Consider the following 20,838-nt stretch of genomic DNA (forward strand, 5'->3'; position numbering starts at 1 on the left):
AAGCAGACTTGTACAGCCTCATTCTTTTGGCACCAAAGGTCCTCAATTCAATCTACAGTAATGTAATACATGGTACTGTAATATGAACACACCACTTCAAGATCTCTCTTCTGACCTAGTCTGAATCACAGCTCTCTATCTTTAATATGAAGCAGAATGCTGCCAGTGATCAGCAGTTTTGTATACTTTGAAGGTGTAAACATGAAGAATTTTTAAAATTTGAAGTAGTACATTTTGGAATAATCCTATCAAAAAGTCAGCTGAAAGCTAAAAATGAATATAATACATTATGCTTCAAGACAAGCAAAATTAGGAAGGAATTTCTCTTGAGAGTAGGATATAGCACATCTCAAAAGCAAACAGTATCTTGGGTCTTTCTCCAAGTAATATCATGCACACTAATTACTGAAGGGATGGGCTAAAACCTACAGAGTCCTCTCTACACTCTTAAAAAAAATCATCAGGCATCACAAAATCAGTTTTGATTCCTGTTTCAATTCAAAACCCATGAAACATGCAAGAACTTCAAGATTCAGAATACTCTGAAGAGGTTTGTGAATGCATTTTCATGAAAGAAAATAAAGAGTCAGTGGCAACAGTAAATTTGTGTTTTAGCCCAAAAAAAAAAAAAATTACCTCTGTTATGCACTATTCAGTGATGATAATTTTATTTGCATTTAAGAAAAGCACCTGGACACAAGAGCTATGTAAAAATCCTCTTAAAACCACCACAGGAACTCTGTCCTTCTTTTGACACTCCACCTTTCACATCAGTTCATAAAGCTCCCAGCCAAAATCAGAGAAATAATGTTTTGTATACTTAAGTAAGCCACCAGTAAGAACAGGAGATACAAAGCTCAAATACCTGTACTCTTAATTGCACAGTTACCTGTCTATGCTTACCTTCAAGTACGCACACGTGCTCAGAAAGCTCATGGGTGCACACTTCACTCAGTATATTCATCCATTTAAAAAACAAGCCTAAGAAAAATCTGTTTAGGGATAGAGTAAGACAGGCAAGCCACTTCACCTCAGCTGCATTTCGAGCTGCTCAGTAACAAAGCTCAAAAGAGAACACCCCAGGAGGTAACTTCCAGCCCTTGCTCAGATTCATTACTGCTACTACAGTATCGCAAAGTGCATGCTACAAAACCCATAATATCAAATAACCGCACTGCCTCCAGTTACAGTGTTTCAAAGGATTTGGCTGTAAAGGACAATAGCAGTTTGCTAATCCAGCATAAACAGCTTTTAACTTTGAAATCTTCTCCAATGCAGAGTTCTCCGCAGAAGCACAAGCCAGTTTCTTGTTGCATGCTTTAGATTTCCATCCAGCTTTCACTCCATCCACCAACCCCTGCTATTCCCAAGATTACCAACCTCTTTGCACTGTATTTTAAAACACGTTTTCATCACTGTATAATCCATATACTTGCAAAACTCCAGCAACAGGAAAAGTAATCATCCTGAAATGCAAAAACGCAGGAGGATAGCACCTGACTAAAGGGTAAGAACCTCCACTGACTGCCAGCTTGGCTTCACTGCCTTTAGAAGGTGCCACAGATACAACTGAGTACTAACACATGCAGTTTCTCAATTCTGATACACAGAGCAAACTGTAGTAATGCAGCAGTGCCAAACAGCTACTATTACAAATCCAACACCTAAAGTGAAGAAAAAAAAAGTCAAGTAGTCGCTGCTCTCACAAGCTTTCATTTTAATCAAATTTAAGACATACCAGAGGAGATTTGGCGAATTTCTTATATGCACTACAGCAGACATAGATTTTGAAAGAGACTCAGAAAGGGAAGACAGCTGGAGATTAGTACTGGTGAAAGGAGCTCAGTAATGCAAATATTTCAGATAATCTTCGCACATTTCAGTGTCTTAGCAATTACATGTACCGGTACCTAAAAAGGGGGTGGGAAGCCCTCCCCCATTAAAATATGTCAGATGAACATTTATATTTTTGTTCCTTCCTGGAATATAATTCTGCCTATATAAAAGGATTTAAAAAAAAAAAAAAAAAAAGTTTAAATATCATCTGAAACACAAAGAAAATTCCTGGCACAAATCAGGGTGATATGAAGGGTCACTACTAGACACTTACACTCTTCTCCAAAGTTAGAGATACTAGGGAGGAGGCAACTCACATGCAACGACAGGCAGCCACGGTTTTCTAACACCGAGAAATCGGAGCTAAGCGCAGTAGCTATTCAAAACACGTACCCTGTTGAGAACGACAAGAAGGTAACAGCTAAGCACACTTGCATCCCTCCACTCCGAGGTGCCAGCCGAGACCCCAGCTCCCCGCCGGCCCCGCGGCAAAGCCCAGCGCCGCTCTGCGCCAGCACCCGGGTTTCACCCGGTTACTCCGCAAAGCGGCAGGCGCCTCGGCCGTAAGGCAGCGTTAGCACCATCCCCATCACCGCCCACGCTGCTGGGGCCTCTCCTTCCCCCGCGGCTTTAGGGTGGGGGGTCCCACCAGGAGGGGAGCAGGGCACCGCAGGGGCCACGGGGAGCAGGGGACAGCCCTTCCTCTGCCCGCAGCCCTCTCAGGCGCCACACACCAGCTTCCACAGCAGGTAAGAGATGGACGAGCCGCAGCTCTTCCTAACCAAATATGCCCAAAATTGGCCCAGTCTGTGGAACGACTGCTCCAGGCATTCCCGCAAGCACAGAGTGATGCTCTTGTGCCATACTGCAGAGGCACAAACGGAGCTAAATAAGTACAAGAAATTAATTTAATTGCTACTATTTCATAACTTGTAGCACTTGGCATTGAAACTGTCTAAAATTATTTTAGCAAATTTAGATACAAGATAAATGAGAATATACTTCATATTTCAAGAGAACTTTCACTTCCATGACAGATCATTCAAGCTAATGGAGTTACTCACATACATGTACATAAACTTTTGGAGGATGTGAGCTTAATTGCAAATACTACAGAGGAAACTAGATATTTTTCAAAAGGTTATTCATACTTTTCAAGCCCTTTTGATTAAAGGACAAGAGTCACCATCAATTCTAAACTTTACTGAAACAAGCACTCATTGTATCTCAAAAGGAGAGCTTCTTTTAGTGTTATTTTTAGCAAAAGGAAACTCAGTGAAATTAGCCAGTTCTGCCAACCACTTCCATTTTCCAATGCTGTTCAAACTGACTTCCTGTCGATATTAATTGACACAAAAACATTTAACTATTATGTGCTGGAGAACTTGGAAAACTGAATATGATTCTGGCTTGGTGCAGTATATAAAGGAAAATAAGAGTCTTAGAAAAGTTAAGGAAAAAAAAATCTCTCCTGTTCCAAGTATTTTTTGTTAAATAAAATTTTTAAATAGCTATAAATAACCAGCATCAGGGTTTTGACTCACTCATTCTTACAGTCAGTGACTATAACTCAGATTCACTTGTTTCTGTCAATTGTAACTGAGGAAACTTTAGAAACAACACAACTTCAAACTAAGTTGTACCACTTCTTTAGCTGCTCGAAAAAACACATCAATCTTGCAAATTTTTGCTCATTATTTTAATATGTATGGATAATTGAAAAGAGATTGCTCTTACTCTTCTATGTAGTAATTACTTCATAAAAAATGGGTAAAGTAGGAACAATAATGTCTGCAATTCTAGGAATAATACTAAACTAATCACCTGCATCTTGGTAACGTAAATACTCATGTTTCCTGGTCACCATCTAATACAGTATGAGCCCTGAGATAAAGGATTTCAGCCCATTGCAATGCAAAGAAGGCTGTGAAAGACTTAACTGTCTCCTACCAACTGTGATAAAGTAATTTTACAGCAAAAATCACCACCACTATTACCTCACAGCTCAATAAAGACTTTCCCCCAAATACATATTTTAAACATGGTTTTATGTGAATAAGAAGTGTTATCCACTTTCAACACAGTATTTAAAGGCACAATTTTGTCTCACAATTCAGGACAAACCAGTTGGTAACTTCTTAGGCTTTGTAGAGCTTCAACAGGTTTCATTCATTCATTACGAAAGCTGAGCGCAGGGCAGTAAGGGGTGGAAATTGATACACAGGCCTTGGAGAAGAAATTGACCATTCAATTAAGAGATATTTAGTTACCTAAAAATGTTCCCCCACTGCTTAAACATCCCCTCTTTCTCAGCAGTCCCCGCTGCAAAAGGAAAATCACCATGGTGCAGCATCTTGCAGACGGACTCTTTACAGCTCTCCTTCAACATTGCCTGGCTCCTGTTGTATGTTTTACTAGACGGAAGAAACACTTTCAAACACAAATATTTTATATGCTCAGAATAGTCCAAATTTAAGCACCATTTTCACTAAAGTTCAATACAATAAACTCAAACAAAATAGGACTTCTTCTATAATGTAGCAGCAAGCCTATAAGTCAGCACAGAAAAGAGGAATCATTTATTACATGTGTAATTTTGTATCACGGAATAGGAATGACTTTTCTTTGTTCTATTTTTATACTAAACCTAACGCAATGGCGCACAAGCCATGGCTTGGACTCTTCAAACCTAATAGTAGAAGAGGTTCATTCAGAATATCACACATGTCAAAGGAAACTATAAGAAATCAGCTCATACTTGACACTCCAGAGTAAGCAAACAATTCCACTATATAAGGGAAAAAACAGTGTTCTGAGATGGCAATTCTGATCTAGTATAATCTAATTAGTCAGACATAAATGGCTTTTAATAACAAGGCAGAGTTCAAACGCTCTCTAGTAATTTCAGCAACCCTTGTTCACAAACAAATAGCAGATTAAAAAAATACCTTCTTAGAAGTATTTAGCATTTACATGGTATAGTGTGGGATATATTAAAAATATCCCACTACACCACAAACTAGAACATATCAATAAGCAATGGATGAAATTTCAAGCTTAGCCGAAGTGGCTACAAAGACTTTCCATTCTCAATACCACATATGCAAAAAAAAAAAAAGATCGTCACTACTTTCATTTCAAAACCCCAAAAGCTTAAGTCAACTACTCACTTGCAAACAAAGCAAATTCTCTCCCACCATTTACCAGCTTCAAACATCTGACGTACAGAGTTTTCATCTGCGTAAGTGCATTTGAGTTTCTGCTGCTACAGCTACCATGAGCCCAGCTGGCAATAAACTGCTGAATCAGTCACCGAGTGGTTGCATTACTCCTTTAAACACAAAACCTCATTGAGAAGTTATGGAAACAGCATGAGAAAAACTAGCCATCACACAGCCATAGATCAAAAAAGTAGCCTCATCTATGTTGATAAATGTAGTGCTCCTGAAATATGCCAGCCAGCCACATTCTTTTTCTTCTTTGGAAAGAAAAATCCTTTATTTCAGGGTAGAGGACTGTCAATGGCAGCAGCACAATACTGCTACGGTTTTCAGCGCCAACTGCAACGGTTGGTTTGTTCACTAGAGAAGACAGACTGTTAAACCTCCCTGTCTGATTTCAGGATACCCGCCTGTGGCCGCACTCGCTCACAGCCCCCTCGCACAGAGGGGGCAGCTTGCACATCCAGCTTGAGGCTGTGGAGCTGGGGAAGAGAGTAGGCATGGACCACGGCAGCCCACTAAGCCCTTTCAGATATCTTCATCTCCTAAAGGACTGCAGCCAAGACTATTCCCGGCCTCCTGCTACTCCCAGGGATGCAGAATAGCCAAGCACAACCTGACCTTGCATTAAAGCAAAACCTGGAGGCAGAAGGAAGCACTGGACAAACATTAGAAAGAGCACACTGACAAACGTACCATTTTAAGGCTTGCATATGGTCTTGTAGTTTCTTAAATCTGTAGACAAATCTAACTGTGAATACATAATTACAAATGTATGTGCAATTAAACCTGAAATTACTATAAATGTGCAGATCAATTTCAAGAGGTGTTTCTAGGTTATCACTTTGTACTTCAAAAGTCAGGCATATCATCCTGTACGTCGTCTTCCAGATTCCTACAAAACCATTCAATTACGCAGCTCGTATACAGGCACACAGATGTTGCTGTCAATAGCTAAGCTTCAGAATTTGTCTTTTCATTCACCAATCATCAGATTTGCCCTTGCTGGAAGTCCTCGATTGCACTGTGTGCCATGTCACATACCAAAGTCCAAATCTGTCATGACAAAAAACACACTAGTAAATAGAAAATCACCTATGCTCTGAGTCCTTATGGGGTATAAGCAATCTTTTGTGCCCCAATAAACTCATCTAGCATAGTATAACCCTGACTGACCCTGAAGTACAAAAGTTGCATATACAGAACATGATCCATAATTCATTTTATACATGCTCCAATACTATTTTATGAAACATTTTGGCTTTTTTCCTTTTTTTAAAAAAATAGAAGAACATTATTTGTTGCTCAAATAATAAAATGTTATTTCATGCTTTTGTAGAAACAGGCTCTAAGAGCAATCAGTAAGGATTCTGCTAACTCCCTAACTCCCCGAGGCAGCTTGGTTTACAATGTGAAAAGGGAGTTCCTGCATGTGTGGTCCTTCAGCAGGTACCTGCTGGGCTGCATGTCTTCGTTTCCATGGAAACTTGCAGTACCAGCAGGCAATGTAATCCTACATAATACATGAAATTCAAAAATCTTAACTTGCTAGACAAATTTTCCTGTCTTAGTACAGGTCCTGACAACTAGATATGTTAGAAAATAAGTTAGCCAAAACAGACAACTTGGTTTAGGAAAGTCCAAGAACGAAACAGGTACAAATTACATTAGTGGAGACAAGGCCTGACACACATTTAAGAACAACAACAAAAAAAAAAATAGCACCTCCTTAACCTGTATGTTATCTCATTTTTATTAATATACAAAGAGTGCATCAACAGCAGTAAATTATCTTCCGCAGAAACAAGTGGGACAGTCTACTGTTATTCTCCTTTGATCAACAATCACCTTGCCGCAGCAAAAGCTTACTTCTTCCCACAGTAAAAGAAATGTCACCATTAGCCTCCCAACACCCAGAACTACTATTTAGGTGTCCTGACAATTTCCTTGAACAAGGCAGCAAACCCACCACCCCCACTTTGTTACAGCTTGATATAAAATGTCATTGGCCTCCCTGTAGAGGTGATGATGCAAGATTTTAAGCCAACATCAAATATTTTTCTTTTGATCATCATTTCCTCTCAACAATTAAAAACAATATATCAAAACAAAACAAAACCAATCAAACAGGAGACAAAGAAAGAATGAAGGGTTGGAGAGAAAGTAAACACACAAAGCAACAACGGGGCAATATATTTACCAACTACTTTGGTATGTTGATCCTACAGAAATAGGAACTAACTGCATGCTAAATCTCAATTCAGCTAAATAAAGCATTGCTCTATTAATATCTAAGGTAGCATCCACACAAAACTATCTAGAAAAAAAAATCAGGAATATTTTTTATTTTAAGTATTTCTCCTTATTTCTTTGTCTCTAAATTTGATCCACTAAGTTTTCTTGTCATCTTCAAAATGCTTTTATGTAATAATTTTGACCCATTTCACAAAGTTCAGCACCAGATGACTTTCAGTCCCTTGAATTTTCTGACCATAATTAATGACTGTGTAAGTCACAAGATCTCTTTGCAGAGGGTCACTCTGCTAAGAAAATAGCCTGTCTGAAAATCAACTTAGAACATGCTTCTAACGGAAGTCTGGCCAACAAGAAAAGGAGGAGTATTTGCTAGAATATATGATGTGAAGAACGCACACCACAATATACAGCAGCTTGTCAGTGCACAATATCTGACTCCTGTTAAATTTTTTTCTAGCTAAGATTATTTGTTGTTCTGTATCTTCAGTTTGGAAGACAAAAGCTTGGATTTAGTCATTTCACTAAAAAGCTAGTTTAAATGATTAACACATTGAGGACACACACAATAGGATTTACTTTGCAATCAATCTAGGTATGTTAGAAAGACATAAATGGTTGATAAAGCCCCCAAAATACACACTTATTTAGACGTTTCCAATTATAAATCTATTCTCTTTCAGTAGTCATTAACACGTTATGCATCTAATCTTTCTGAGAAAACAAACCTCTCCTAGAAAAGGTTAGCATTCTTCACAGAGAAAACATAACAGCCATAATAATGTTCAAATTTTCCAGTCGAAATATACATTTTAGCTTCATTACAATTAAATTAAAAGGAAAAAAAATCATTTAAAAAAAGCACAGTGATCAGCTAGGGGCATTTTCTTAAGGATGTCAAATTTTTCATGAGTTTACATCATATACTTAAATATTAAGGGCTACAGGAAACCAAAACTTAGCAAATTTAGAATATTCTAAAAATTTAATTTTTAAAAAATATACAGACTTGCCCCATTACTGCCTAACTAACTTTTTGGTGGAGTTTTTTTGGTTTATTTTTGCAATCTGATCATTTCAGATAAATATATTATACCTGCTGAAATCAAACCGATTCAGACCAAGTTAATACACAGGCATAGAATAAGAATACAAGGAAACTGTCATAATTCAGATAATCTGATGTAAATTATAACACTCTACTCTCTTTTTGCTCAGCAAACATTTGCCAAAACATGATGCGATGGACCACTCTGCCTTATGGACCACCCTCCCTTATTCAGATGCAAGCAGTAGTATGGTAGCTATAAATTGCCAAAGAGAAATATTTTTCCTGCAGTACCTTTGTCCACTCCAGCCAAACTCTAATCATTAACTGTTACATATATTTCTGTGGTCAGCTGCATTCTGCCTACCCAAATTCTCCCTGTAGTTTCAATTGGATGTTGTGTTATTCGCTTCCTGTCCTTACCCACTTGAGCTACGCTGCTACACATGGTTAAACTGGCTCCATGTTCCACTGAAAGGACGGCTGTCCCGCAGCACTGCTGGAAAACATACTTGAACACAGCCTGAGAAGCAAATGCAACTTAGAAATGCCTTTGGGAACTTTGTAAATTAACGGCACCGTAGAAACGCGGGCTCATGATACTCCGTGATAAGGTGACGCAGAGTAAAATTGCTCCCAAGCCTTTTTTCAAAGCTTTCAAATGTTTTCTCCCAAAAGCAAAACAGATTTAAACATAATGACATAAAGCAGTAAAATAATATTTAAGCAAATAGATTTGTACTACAGGTGATTCAGGTGGCACTGTACCTAGCTATATTCAACCAGTGCTATCCATGGTAAAAGCTTCTTTAATCCTGTTGAGAAGCAAAGTCTGAAAATGTTCAAGTCTGATACTCACCTGTAGCTGGCTGCCAACGCTTGGGGTTGGGGGCTGCGAGGAGCGAGAGGAGGCAAGACAAGAACTGGATTTAAAAGGTTTGACTGCTTATGAGACTGAGAGATTGTAGAAGTATGTTGCTTTGTTCATGCTGAAGGTAATTCTTAATGCTGATTTCATAAAAAGCTATGTCATCATTTTGTTTCGAATTAGGGACCTGAAATCTATGAAGAAGTTGGGCTGATGTCATGGTGAATTTCACCAGATACTCACTTCTGGCCACTTTAAAACCTCTGAAAAAGCCCTGTAATTTATAGGTGCTTGGTAAAGAACTCTTAGTCTAACAACTCAGAACATAAAGCCTGAGCCTGTTTCACCTCCTTGGTTCCTACAAACCGCCTTCTTTTGACACAAGGCATTCCTGCAGAGCAAGTCAAACGCGCAGCGCCTGAGCAGGCCTTTCCTACCTGGCTGAGAAACTCTCTCCTACACTCCTCCACCCTCTGCCTGGGCTCACCATGGCCAAACAGAGGAGAAAACAGCCAGCAGCCTGCCTGGAGCACAGCAAGGTGAGAAACCCCGGGAAGGAAGCAGCAGGCAGGAGCTGAGAAAAGAATGGGGACAGGAGGCTGAAGGGCACAGGTGGCGGACGAGAGAGAGTTCGTAAGAAGTCCAAATAATATCACAGATATAAAAATATTGAGACAGTGTACATTCAATGAGCACCATCCCTTCTGCAGGCAAAATGAAGTAGAGGTTCTAAGGAGAAGACATAAGTATGAAGTAGTTAGTTTAATAAAGACACATTCTGAAAAGTGTGGGTCACACAAAGCACTAGAGGCAATCTTATTCAAGCTTGTCTAATTTTGACTGCTTCATATGACAAACTTATTATTTATTTATTTATTTTAACTCCTGAGATCCAGATAAGGTAGAGATACTGTTTTGGACATGGTTTGGGTTTTTTTTTTTTTTTTTTTTTTCCAATCAGTGTCTAAAGCTTTAGCACTAAAAAGTAAGAACGACAACATCTGAATTTCCTGCAAGTTCGTTCATGCTCTTAGGGATTCCAGCGAGGCTTGCATAGATTTCTTCCCCAGTACAGAGGATAAAAATCAAAATAAACACAGAAGAGAACTCTGTTCACCTTTCCATGAAGAACTACGTGAAGTCTAGATCTGCAATCAACACTCCCCATGCTCATTCCTGCTACAGAAGAGCCTTAGCCACAAAACACTTTAAGGTCCAGTCTGAAACCTTCGCTTCTTTAGACAAACATCACCACATGCTAAGGAGTTGCAGTAAGACACGAGACCAGTCATGATGTGCTTTATTAAAAAAAAAAAAAAAAAAAAAAAAAAAAGAGAGAGAGAGAGAGATAGAGAGAGAGAGAGAGAGAGATGGATGTTCATATGGCTAAAGATGACATTCACCTTCCTAGAGGGGGGGAATGTTAAATAGGGACTCCATTTCCACAAGCACTTTCAGAAACAGAACAAGATGTAACTTAGGGGATAAGGAAACAAGATAGATTTTGAACTTCCTGCACCCCAGCCACTCCAAAGAAGCAACATGCAGGCGTGATTTTACTGACTAAATGCAAATTAAGTTAGGGTCACTCAGTGAAAGGAGGAAATATTAGGTCACCTTATATTTACTTTATGCATCTTTGCATTTCTGTATTAGCTTGTTAAAAAAAAGAAAAAAAAATTTTGTAGAGCACTCCTTTCAAACATTAGCTAAAAGTTTACAGAAGTCTAAAAGAGGTCAAATTTTCAGCCTAAACTACTAATCTTTCTAAATATGAAAAATATATTTTAAAACAGTTTTTACAAGATTTACATTCTTATTTTTGCATTGCTGATCCTACAGCTGAACAAGAAGAGTTACTTGAAATATAGCAATGCACACCAAAACACTTCAAAGTAAAAAATGACTGCAAATTAACAGGCTAACAGAAGCGTGAACAATATTCTGCTCATAACTAGGAGCTTGATTAAAAGATTATTTCACACACAATAACAAGTTTGGAAAATGTATGATAAACTGGGTATCTTCACAGGAACAAGATGTTTTCTTTCAAAAGAGGAAAAAAAAGAAAAAAAAGAAGACTGATCCTTTCCAAACAGATTCTTCAAAATCTGTTCAGATGAGGGATTTTTTTAAAAAACAAATGTCTTCAATGACATTTTTACTAGAAATAGTGAAAAACACATGATTTCTGCTTGCCAAAAACCAACTGCATGATACACTCTTCAGCATGCTTTAAAGGTTTGTGCATTGTAAGAGAATATAGTAGCAACAACCTAAGACCGGAAAAATCTTAGCTGTTTTATCGAGAAAAAAAGTCACGGAAAAAAAAAAAGTCAGGCAGAAAGTTCATTGAACAATACTGTACAACTGTCCTACAGTAAAGAGCTTTTTACCTCAGCACTTTCTCGTAACTTAAATAAGAGAATGGAAATCTGAAAAACTGGTAAAGAAAGAAGGATAGCTCAGAGCAACATGGAAGTTCATACCACTATTTTGGCAAATAAGAACAGGAAAATTTTACTGTGTGCATATTTGGAACGAATAACATCTTCTTGCACCTTGCTGCCCTTCATATTAGACAAAAAACAGATGTCATTTGCAAATGTTTAAGTAACTCAGCAAAGAATCATCTGAGCTGTTCATGAGTACTTAAAAGTCATAATAAAACAAATGACTAACACAGAAAAATGCAACCTTTACACTAGCTCAGCACATTTTCAACAGTAATTAAGTCAAAAAACAGAGGACGCAAGATTGACTGACACCCATTCAAAAAGCAGATGTATTTGGGTCTGAGAGACTAGCTAGCGGCACAAAACGCGCCCCAGCGCACCACGTTTTCTCGGTTCAGCGTAACACGAGCCAGCGCCTCATCAGAGGCGCTTGTCTCCAGACCCTCGCGCCGCGCAATAGCCGCCCGTATCAAAGAGACGGGCTAGAGGGACTGAGCAAGCCGAGAACATGATTCACCGCTTTCGCATCACCCACACGCGCTCCCCGCCGCCCGGCGCGGAGGCAGGCGCCGCCGCGAGCCCCCCGCGCCCGCGGCACGGCTCCCCGCCCGGCGCCCCGCCAGCGGACCGCCGCTTCGACGCGCCGCGCGGCAGGCCGAGATGAGCATTTCAACCACCCGCGTGGCGTTCGTGCTAGTAGGAACGTGGCTGAAGCAAGCCAGATTAAAAGAGAATTAGCCCTTCTCAGAACAAGTGTAATCCAGAGAAGTAGGCGATATATGCAGAGAGCATTCAGAAACGGTATACACACTCACAAACCTACCCGAGGGACTGAACAGTTTTCAGTATGACAATATTCTCCAGAACAGCATGTTCAAGATCAGGCCCTGTAACTATGTAAGGGCACTAGAAGGATACAGGGAGACTATCTGAGGAAGGAAGAAAAGAGCTCCTGAACAGAAGGAAAAAGAAGAAACTAAAAGCATTGGAGAGAGTCATAAAACTTGGGGGTGGGGGGGGGAGGAAGAGGGAGGAAATGACACTTCCTAGGAAAACAACACCAAAAAAGAGAGCATGAGATGGTGGCTGCAACCACCACCATCCCCCTGAATCACAGGTTGGAAGGGACCTCTGGAGATCACCTAGTCCAACCTCCCCGCTCAGCATGTTAGACAGGGTTGCATCCAGGCGGGTCTTGAAGATCTCCAGAGAAGGTGACTCCACAACCTCTCTGGGCAACCTGTGCCAGTGCTCTGTCACTCTCACAGGGAAGAAATTCCCCCTCACGGTCAGGCAGAACTTGCTGTGGTTCAAAAGCAAAGGCAGGAGCGCTCAGTGCAAACTGCAAGGAGCTACGGACAAGACAAGCCACAGGAGTAACCAACAGAGCGCGGTGGAAGACAGGTAGGCGGACAACAGCAGCAGAGAAGACCTGGGCAGCGGGTAGGAGAGCAAAGCCCAGAGGCCAGGCACGGTGTGCGTCTTTCCTCAGGACATCCCCTGCCCCAGAAGAGGCCAAGGCCACCTCCACAGCATAAACTCCCTCTGCAGCGAGGTGCAAGACGACACTGCTGTGAATCTCCACCCTGCTCCAGACCTTTCCTAATCCCTCTCTTTGCTGCAAGACATGAAACAGTCAAATCATGTCAAGCTTTTTATTCCCCCATGGGACTGAAGGACTGGCTTGTGTCCCATGAAACCTTCCCCTCCAGCTCCCCAATCTTTGGGCATAAGCTTGCAACTCATGGCAGCTTCTCTACCCGATCATTCCTCTTTTCTCCTCTTCTTCCATTCTCCGATAATAATTCTTCAAACAGACGGTAGAGAAGTGGCTACAGTCCAGAGAGCTGAGTATCACCCATCTGCATCACATAAATTCCTACCAGACCAAAAGCTGCTGTCATTCTTACAGAGGCAGTGAGTAACATAACTGCTCTGACAATTGTTAGCCTTAGCTTAGCATTAAAATATAATTAAGTGCTATAAACATATGCTTTAAATTAAAAAATGAAGATCTATACATAAAATCAGCTTATATTAAACCAGTATCCTATGGGGATAAAATTCAGACATGAAGTATACAAATAAATTTTAAACTAAGCATTCTCGCTTGTCAAGGCTAAAGTTTATCTGTGGTAGTAGGGACTGACAGCTGGAAGTGTAGGTTGGGAGAAACTTTTCCATCACATCCTCTATTATTTGACAATTTTTGTGTTGTCCTCTCACTACTCAAATGATTCCTCATACAAGATATGCTCAAATGACATTTTTTTCATAGCTTTCTTCTCTCACAAACAACCTCTAGTTTACTTTCCAGCAAATAATGTTACCACTAAATCCAGGCCAGAAGATCCCTACCATCACCAGGCTCATTACTGCAGGTTGCATCCAGCATGCTTGATCTTTTTTACAGTAGAAATACATCACTTTCCTACTTTCTAGTGTTTATTAATAAACTTGTAATTCAAGAGCTCTTAATCTCTCTCCAGAAGACTGCAATATCTTAATGAGATGATTTTGTGGGTCCACTTCCTCTCTTATATTCATAATCACACCATAATTCTGCAGGAAACTGCTAGAAGACACCCCAGCCCTCCCATCCTTTGACCATGGTACTAATACATGCAGTAACCTGGATGAAGCTATAAAGAAGTATCTAAGGAAAAGCTCAGTGCCTGTGAAGTATTTGTTGCCCAAATAACCCTGCCACCTCTCCTTCAGAAAAAGGAAGGAGATTATTTGTATCCTGAAGGCCAGTTTTGATCTGTGGAGGCCACTGAGCTATTCTGTTCTGTGCACTAGAACATGATATTCATGCTTGCATATAAAATACACTAAGTGGCTAAAAGAGAAGCACAGGCTTGAATTTAAAACACTGAAATCAAAACCTCTAAAATGCAGCAGAACTTGCTTTCACCATTTATTAGGTGACATTTTTCAAGACGAATGAGAGCAAGATGAAGAAATGAAAGATATCCATAAAATAACTTCAGCAGAAGTGAAACTGAAAAACTAGCAGTTTTAAAATTATGCTTAAAAGGTCTGAAGTTTTGTTTGTTTAAGCAAAAAAAACTGACAGAGTTCATACTACATCAGACCTTGGATGTCTGGAGATGGCACTATGAATGCAGTATTCTCAACGACTGGAAGAAATCAGAATATAGAAAAAGCATCCATTTCATTTTCTATCCTACATTAGATCATCAACAAGAAAATCAGTATCTATAAAAAAAGAAAAGAGTATAGCTTAATTAAATTTTGATCTTTCCCTGAATTTGGATTGCAGTTATCAACTATCGGCAACCAGTTCCAACACCAATACAATCCAGTTTGCTATAAAACTGCAACTAGTACAGACTGCTAGGACAAGAAAGAGAGATCTACAAGTTGCACCTATTTGGGCTTCCCCACTGGAATAAAAAATAACTGCAAATACTAATTGCATTTGATCACTATTTTGGGGACCTGGATTCATACATCAACAAATAGTTCCTAAATGGAGATGCTGAACTAGAGAAACAACTCCCAGAAAAAAGCTACACTGAATCAACAGTGAAAAAGGGTTACTTTCAACAAAATTATTATTTACTGTAATGCTAAAATAAAATGAGAAAATTTTACTATTCCATGACATAGTACTTTCCTGTCATCTTTCAAAAAAAATTCAAACTTGCACATGCCCCTGGATTTATTAAGCAAATAGAAGACACATATCTTTTCACTAAACAAACTTGATTAGGAAGACTAGCTCTTCACCATAGTTAGCTCAAGAAAAATACTAAAGTTTGAGACTACTGCAATAAAATGAAATCATACTTGGCTGGGTGAATTTTTTTTTTTTTTTTTTTTGACACTAAAATCTGTGTTTTAACTGGAATTTAACTATTAGGGATCTAATAAATAAGATATCTCCTTAGGAAAAGTAGCGTTAACACTAACAAGAAGTAGAAGCTGTGACCATATCCCCAAATCAACCTGCATTATTTGGATTTTGCTTGTAAGTAGTTTTTCAAACATCAAATCAGCAAAATTGCTCAACTTAAAGGATGTATCAAGCTCAAAAAATTTTGAAAACATAGGACAAAACTTCAGGCATTTCCAGAGAGCAAGACTACTACAATAAGCATGCTGAAGCTTTAAAGTTTTACTTTAGAAAAATAAATAAAAAAACAACAAAGCCAAAGCAAGTTGAAAAAAATACCATCTATTCCAGTTAAAATCTCTTCCTTGCCTATATTAGTGTCAGTTCTCAATTTGCTAGTTATTATTTCTACATATTGTTTCATATATTAGAAGACTTGCATAAAATGCACACTATTTCTTCAAGAATCACTACATATCATTAGAAATATCAAAAGAAAACTGTAAGTGATCAGCAAAGAATGTAGCAAATTTTGCAAACTATTGTGTGAAATAAGCTTTTTTTTTTTTTTTTAAGGTTATGGAATAACCACAAGAATTACAGGAATAATAGCATCTCAGAAAAATACTTCCAACACCTCACATAGAAGAGGAAGCTTTACAGGCAAATGAAAAGTGTGATTTAAAAGAAAATTCATCATGCTGGCTGATTAGTCTGCTCTGTGTTCATGTTTCAACTTTCACATCAGAAAAACTCATTTCAAGTTGTCACTATTTGTAAAGTCTGGATATTTTATCTACATTATGCTGCAAATTCTAGGCAGTGCTAGAAGCTTTATATTAATAATAAGCAAAACCAAACAGTACTCTCAGATTTAAAGTGCCCATGGTCACATTAGATGAAAAAATTGGACTGTAAAACCAGCCCCCCAGGATCTGATCAGTAACAGGATTTATACTGCTCACTAGCTACTAATCAGTAAGTTGCAAGCAAGGAAAATCAGAATCCAGCCAAATTCTAAATTTTGGAAATCTGGAATTGTCATCTTTATAACTGATGAATGTATACTTCATACTGAGTAGCCACCTTATAAGTAAGTGATCAAAAACGGACCCTAAAGGAACATTTCCAGCACTAATCAAGTTCTGACTATTTACTTTTGTTTAGTGAACAGTGGCACGCATTTGTACCGAATGAATATACACACGCACCTGCAGTACCTCTAGAAGAGCCACAGTACAATCTGCAAAAAGGTAAGCTTTTTAACCAGTCAATTTGTCCCTCCATCAGTTCATAAAACAATTTACATCACACAGACTTCATAGAGAAATTTTATTTAAAATAGATAACCACGGCCTTCACCCATCTCACCCACACTGCTCAAGAAAGCTGCTTAGAGAGAAAGTAAACTTGCCCTTTATCGGGACGCGAAGGTTTGGGCAGTCACTTTACAGTCTGCACTTAGACAGTGACCTGAAACTCAGTGCATGAGCTTCCACAAGCCCAACCCAACCCAACCCAGGCAGAACTCTCTGCAGCGCAGCATCCTTTGCTCAGCCTCTCGAAACATGCCATGCAAGTCACGGATGTGTTACTGAGAAAAAGCAAGCAAAAAGTTCAAACCATTATTAGATTTCTTTTTAGAAAAGGCACTAAATAACAACAAGCAGCATTTTAAAATTACCACTCACACACAAACCTTCCACATCCTCCTGCTTTGTCTGAAAAACAGTATACCTTCGGAGAGGCTCACAAGCAGAACTACTTCAGGGTCGACGGCTCTGCCATATCAGTTACTCACAGAAAGTTAGGGCATGTGCACACTTACTCTTGGGTAAGATGAATGGAGGCAAGTATTACCCTGGGAATACAGACAAGCAATTTTGGCGAGTAGCTTTCATGCTCTAACTTCACACTGCCTTACTTTGTATTAAGTTGTGTGCCAAAAAATAAGACATTTACAACAAAAATTTATGGAAACTTACTTTGGGGCATTCTTATTTGTCAGAGCTTTGTGCAGTATATTTTCACTTCTGTGGAAAGGTTTCACAGATAAAGAGTGACAAAGAAAAAGGGCATTGTAAAACCATAAAACGTTATGGAAAAAATCAGTAGATGTAGCTCTAGAAATACATTTTCAGATTATAGTTGTATAAAATTGATCACTTTACATTACATATTCTTGAAACTATACCTCAAAGACAGCCAACAAGCTGGCCCAAGAGAAGTAGCAGTATGCAAACTGTTAAAGTCTGCCTGCTTACTTGAAACACATTTAAGTAGTAGTAGTAGTAATAATAATAATAATAAATGTAGTTCTAGTAGAAATTGGAAGTCACAGGACTAGAAGTTGTGACACACAGATTTCTCATTATACAACTTTGCATGATGCAAATAATGCATAAACGTTTGCCTAAAGAAACTAAGTTGTATATCCACAGTTTACATACACCATTAACTCAGAAACTAATATGAAACTAAGAAGTTAAACTAATCTTCTTTTAGTATTGTTAGTAAGGATGATCAATACATTCTCTCAGATTCACATGTTTATGAAGAGAAATTATTTAGAAACATAGGCAGGTCATATTTGAGGCCAACCAATCTTGACAGAAAGTATTCTGCAACACAAAGAAGTAGGATAGGAAGAAGAAAAAAAGAAAAAGCCTTTTCACATTAAAGAACAAGAAGTTACATACATACCACTACTACTTCAGGATCCTTTCAGGCAGCTTTACTACCTGTTATCATACCATATATTGTACCATGCCAAATACCTTATGTTTTACTCTGCCTGGCTTTAATTCTTGAAACGAATTCACAGCAGTAAATGTTTTGCACCCATTTGCCTTGCTCTGCCTTTCCCTTGTCTGCAAGAAGCGCAGGGTTCTGGGTTGCAACCCGTCTTTGCTCCTTCCTCCCGGCAGCCGTCGATCAGGTCACCCGGCCGGCCGCCTCTCGAAGGCCCGCGATAGAGCTGGGTATTCACCTCCCACTGACTCACAGCACCAAAAGCAGAGCAGTTAAGTCCCATTTCTGCTTTTAAAAATCTTCCCTAGAATTGCTGTGCCTTAGCTTCTCTATTTTAACACAAAAGGGACAGTACTTATCAGGAAGAAAGGTCAGAAGGTTAATTCAAAGCTATTGATGCCTACAAGATATTTTTGATGGCAGATATCATAAAAGCAAGTTTAGAAATGACTCTGTTTTTCTACAGTGCTTCTGAAGCAGAACACCGCCAAAAGCAAACATACCACTTGAGAGATGCAAGCGGCTGCTACAGAAGAGAAGAAGTAGTTCCTTATTCTCACCTCTTTCCCTTTTATTTTTTACACAGCCTGGTTTTTGAGAAAAACGCTTAGGTTTTCATTACCACAGGAGGGCAGGCCTATGTGACGACACTACTGATTTCTTCTTAGAGAGAGCAGAACAAACAGTGGGAGCCGGCATGCCGAAAGAGCCAAGTCGGAGACCTGGAGCGTGATGAAAACTCAGCCATACAGCAGAGTGAACTGCTTGGTAACGAAGGCCTATGCATCCCATCTGCTTGCTACAGAAAAGCTGGAATCATTTCAGAAACGTTCCGAGAGAGAGATACCAGCAGACAGGCACTGCTAACGCGTGATCCACGCTCGAGGTTCGCCCCACTGATTTCAACAGGACCGGCCGCGCACACGCTCACGGGCTGCAGAATACGAAGCACATCCTTGCCACACATTAACCGTCACTGTCCTTTGAGAATAAAAATCTTGCCAGTGTAATTTGTTTATTCATTAATTCTGATTTCAGGGGAAGTTCTGGCTTACATCCAACAGCTAATCGGTTCAATAAACTGAGTCTTCATTTAGAAGAAGAATAAAACATATAATATTACAGTTAAGCGAGTAACTGAAACCTTGATATCTGTTTGGGTATCACTTAGAGCTTCTCGAAAGAGTGGATTGCAAAAACTCATTTTTAAAAGGCAAGATAGTATACAGCTTATACGTAAGAAATAACTACCAATAGTTCTCTGAAGACTTCTTCTGAGGAAGAGGGGGAGAAATAATGACTAATAATAACCTAAAACATAGAAAAAAAAATACGGCTGAAGTCATGGAAAAAGTTCAGGTAGTTACTTTTATTATACGAATTACTATTCACAGTTACAATACTAAAACTTTTGTTTCTTTCCTAGCTTGGCCTGCCACACATGATATGTTATCAAGAAAGCTGTCAAGCAATTGTTTAAATATTCCAGAAAGCAAATACGTAGCCCACTATGAGAAATATATATATATGACAGCCTGAAATCTTCTTTAATGAGCAGCACTGTACAAGAGTTCAAGAGTTAGAGGGACGTACCAGAACAAAAGTTGCCGCACAAACACAAGTTCTCAGTTACCTTAATTCATAGTATATACTAATACTTTTTTTTAAATGGATAAAAATAAATCATAAGCTATCAATAAACTTCAATATAATTCACATAACCTGCCAATATTGTAAAATTCTCTTTAATTAGAAATACTTTAGGTTTTGCAAAAATTCTAATTATGCACAGTCATTAGAATTTAGAATCTATTAGAAAAGTAATTGTTATATATTTAACACACTAATAGGGACATTTGAACTTAGGCTTCATTCGAGCTATCTATCCCTTCAATACGAAAAATCATGTAAATCGCTCCAAAATGTGTATTTTACAGGGTTTTTTTTATAGTTTTTCAACTTCTTGATTGTACAATCATTTGTCTACAATAAGCAGAATAAATAAATATATGTAATCTAAGTGCTACACCAGAGGCAAGAGCAAAACAGATTTTCATGACAGGTCTTCCATATTCTGCTATGATCAGTATTTTGCAGGACTAATAGATGGATCCTCTGGTATCCCTTCACTTCCTTGTTAAGGAGGTCACTTTTTGCACTGTTTATTTTTATGAAGACCTATTTTAGACTGCTATGGGCTTTTGTTTACGTACTAAGCCACCTGATGCCTCCAGGAGCCATATAGTTTGCCAGTGAAGTCATCTTATCTCTGCTGCACTCAGTGAACTCCATGTTACTAAAAGCTTCTAAACAGAACTTAAAATTTATGGAAATCTGAAGAAGAATCCTCTGTACGGGCATCCCTTAGACTGAAAAGAAATGCATAGTTCTGCTTCTCTGCAGCAGCTGACTCAAGCTGAAGCAGGGGGTGAGGAAGGGGGGTTAAATAAAAGCACTGTCCAAAAAGCACAAAACTCCACAGCTACAATTTCAGAAATATAACAGGTCACAGAATGAAGAACACGAGGACTGTTCGGTTATTT

At 38.9% G+C, this 20,838-nt stretch overlaps 1 protein-coding gene across 3 annotated transcripts in view; it reads right to left on the reverse strand.

Annotated features, from left to right (window-relative positions):
- SHOC2 (SHOC2 leucine rich repeat scaffold protein) overlaps nt 1–20,838 on the reverse strand; it is a 71,453-nt gene that overhangs the window by 44,148 nt on the left and 6,467 nt on the right. The gene's annotated exons all lie outside the window — the stretch shown is intronic.

Source organism: Rhea pennata, chromosome 7 (assembly GCF_028389875.1).
Source record: "Rhea pennata isolate bPtePen1 chromosome 7, bPtePen1.pri, whole genome shotgun sequence".
NCBI lineage: Eukaryota > Metazoa > Chordata > Aves > Rheiformes > Rheidae > Rhea > Rhea pennata.